The sequence below is a fragment of the Mus pahari genome, chromosome X, assembly GCF_900095145.1.
Source record: "Mus pahari chromosome X, PAHARI_EIJ_v1.1, whole genome shotgun sequence".
Taxonomy (NCBI): domain Eukaryota; kingdom Metazoa; phylum Chordata; class Mammalia; order Rodentia; family Muridae; genus Mus; species Mus pahari.
Genome location: NC_034613.1, coordinates 123,258,847 through 123,262,816, shown reverse-complemented (window position 1 = coordinate 123,262,816; position 3,970 = coordinate 123,258,847).

Here is a 3,970-nt window from a genome sequence, read left to right as displayed (position 1 = left end):
GGGTATTTTATTCCCTATTTTAGGGAGGAATGAAGTATCCACGTGTTGGTCTTCCTTATTCTTGATTTTCTTGTGTTTTGGAGATTGTATCTTGGATAGTCTAGGTTTATAGAAATTTTTATATATTAAAGAAGGTAAGTTCTTAACTTTTTAGGACACAGCTCTTTTGATGATCTCTCAGAAATCAAAATCTATAATAGAGAGGGGATCTTCCCTTGCATATTTACCATGAAAGGGTAAAAAATTGAAAGAAACTGGAGGTACTTGTAATGAGCTCCAGATATTTTATCTTTTCATATTCATTATTTCATTTTGGTTGTATAGGACTAATATCAAAGCACTCTTTAAAACAAAAACTCAAGGATAAGAAAAGCGTGCACACAATCAAAGCTCCCATGCTCAAACTATTTCATAACAAAAGAAGTTTAGTGTTTGCTTTCTTATTTATTGGATATTTTCTTTACTTACATTTCAAATATCATTCCCTTTCCTAGTTCCCCCCCCCCAAAATCCCCTATCCCCTATCCCCTCCCCCTGATCCCCAACTCACCCACTCCCATTCCTGGCTCTGGCATTCCCCTATACTGGGGCATAGAACCTTCACAGGACTAAGGGCTTCTCCTCCCATTGATGACCAACTAAGCCATCCTCTATTACAAATGCAGCTAGAGCCATGAGTCCCACCATGTGTTTTCTTTGATTGGTGGTTTAGTCCCAAGGAGCTCTGGGGTTACTGGTTAGTTCATATTGTTGTTCCTCTTATGGGGCTGCAAACCCCTTCAGCTCCTTGGGTACTTTCTCTAGCTCTTTCATTGGGGACCCTGTGCTCCATCCAATGAATGGCTGTGAGCATCCAGTTCTGTATTTGTCAGGCACTGGCAGAGCTTCTCAGGAGACAGCTATATCAGGCTCCTGTCAGCAAGCTCTTGTTGGCATCCACAATAGTGTCTAGTATATGGGATGGGTCCCGAGGTGGGGCAATCTCTGGATGGTCATTCCTTCAGTCTCTGCTCCGAACTTTGTAACTCCTTCCATGGGTATTTGCTTTTGAAACTCATTTTATTTCTCTTCTCTACTAATAACAGAATGAATTTATTTTGGGAATGAACTCCACACCACTCTGGATTTATATGGGTTAACACACCATTCCACTGATCTCACAGAAATACAGGGCCTAGGCCTGGTCAGTATAAGTGAAGAACATGCAACCATCATGTGAAATTATTAGATAAAAGCCTACAGATGTTTGCTACCACATTATCTAGCAGTTGGGAAGAGCTATGTTGAGAAAAATGCCAACAAAAAAAATAAATAAACAAGAGACAGAGAAATTTCTAATCACCCAGCTATAACACCTTGACCATCATCAAAAATTAGTCTCTGCCCTGGTCGGTGGATGGGTTACTTCTTTCTTGTAAAACCATGTTGAGTTTGTTTATTATTATTACTGTTACTATTACTACTGTTACTACTAGTACTACTACTACTACTACTACTAGTAGTAGTAGTAGTAGTAGTAGTAGTAGTAGTAGTATTCACAAATGAAATTCCAAGTCACAAATAATCAATCTGTGGTGTCTGTTATTTGGAGGGACTTCAGAGTTCTTTTTGAAAAATCCAAATAATTGAATGTTTATTTCCTTTACTGTTAATCTTGTCCTTTTGTCCTTGTTTTTATTTGGGTAGAATTCAATTTTACTGGAGATCTTTAAAAACATATTATGATGTGTGTCCACAAAAGCAAATATTTTTCAAATCATCAAATATAACTATACTAACAAAAGGCTTGACCTGAACCTTAAAGAGGTCAGTCTTTTATATGATTATTGAAAATCCAATTACATTCTAAGAGAGAGAGAGAGAGAGAGAGAGAGAGAGAGAGAGAGAGAGAGAGAGAGAGAGAGAGATCTCCTTAGAGGAGATATGTTTTCATTAAGAGGCAAACTATAAAACTCTTTTGAGAAAATTTCAGTGAGTAAATATAAGACTATAAAGACACAACTTGAAGAAATCCTACAGTGGTTTGGACCTAAAGAACTAACAAAACAATCCGAATAAGAGTAGTCATGGCAAAGAACAGAGGGTGAGAAGGAAAGAAGTATTCTATCCATAGAAATACTCTTTAAGTCTTCAAAAGTCTGACAAAAGCCACACCTAGTACAATGTACAGAGACTGTAGACTTTTTGCTACAAATTATTTTATCATGAACTTTATTATAGAAACATTTTGTAGGATATATCCTAATATATATAAATTCACCTTTCCATTACTGGTATTCAAATTTTATTGTAATTTCTTAATATTTCAGGGTGAGTTATAATTTATAATAAGATATAATCATTTAGAATAATAGACACAAATATAGCATATTATTTTTAATAGTATTCTTAATCATTTTTCTTGTTTGACTTTATTTTTTTTGACAACTGTTTTCCTGAATTAATAAGATCCCTGTAGTTTTCCCCTTATAAATCAATGACTGGTGAAAACCTTGTACGAGGAGCAGCAATGCCAACTCTGCTGTTTATTACCGCTCATTTCTACCAATGTTATGATCAAAGTCAGCTTAAAGAAATACCATCTAAGCCATGTATATTTTGTGAAATTTCATTTAATTAATGACTTAAGTATAGTTATCTGAGCATATGTAAAATACAGTGTACCACAGTACATTGAGAACTAATAAATGAAAGCATCCTTCTGGAATTCATAACTATGATGATTTGAAGGAGAAATTATCTGCAGAGGCTCAGGGATTTAAATGCTCAGTCTCTAGTTGATGTCAATGTTTGGGAAATTTTGGGAGATATAGCCTTTGAGAGAAGTATCCCACTCTGAGCTAGCATTGAAATTAAAAACTCCTTGTCACTTCTAGATCTCTCTCTCTCTCTCTCTCTCTCTCTCTCTCTCTCTCTCTCTCTCTCTCTCTCTCTCGATTAACTTTGAGGATGTACACTCTTAGCTTTTGGCTCCTGTTCTCATGCCTGCTGCTTGTTGCTACGCCTCCCCACCATAATGGACTCTTAACCATCTGGAAGTATAAAGCCAACTAAACTGGTCCTTCTAAATGCTTCTTATGCTCATTATGTTTTATCATAATTACTGAAAAGTAATTAAAACAATAGCCTTCTTTTGAAACATCTTCATGAGTCTTAGGTGACAGGAGTCCTTCTCTCATGGATACCGAAGGGTGTCAATGCCAATATGAGCATACATATTAAGTACATTTTAGTTCCTATACTATACAAAAGGTAAAATACTAGAATTTTTACTGTTTTTTTCTGACGTCTCACTTTAGAAACCATTTATCTAGAACACCCTGAAGACAAAACATAGAGATTCTCCATTATAAAATACCTAAGTCATGTGGATTATATAATCCACTAGATAGGTATAATGTGATCTTGTAGAATAACTACCCGGATGATTTCAGTTTTTCCTTATTCTTGAGAATTTCGAGGTATTCAAGGAAATATAATTATATCTTCTGAGCATTTTTCCCTTTAACTTCCCCAACATCTAGTCCTTCCTTCCAACTTCATGACAGCTTTTAAAAATAATCTTCTAAGTCAAGTCAGTGTTGCCCATGGTATATGAGGCCATCCTCTAAAGTGTGAAAAAGTGTGACAGTCCTACCAGTGACCACACATCCCCCAAACAATGATTCACCCTTTCTGATCCACTATCAGCTGCCTTGGCTATTGCTTAAAGCCCAGATGCTTTATAACGTTTTTGAATCCTAAAAGCATTTATTCAAAAGTCAAATTGGGTGGCACCAGCCCCAGGCCATCTTGTGTGAGAACTCAGCAGATGGTCCAATGGTCCCCAGAGGACTGTCCACACCACAGGCGCCCTAGCACACCCCAGGATCTTAGGATCGCTGGTGAGTAGAACACAATATTTGTTCCAAACCAATCATGATGGTCATCTGACAACCAGAGCAAGGACACAGGAGCCCTGTCTGACCAG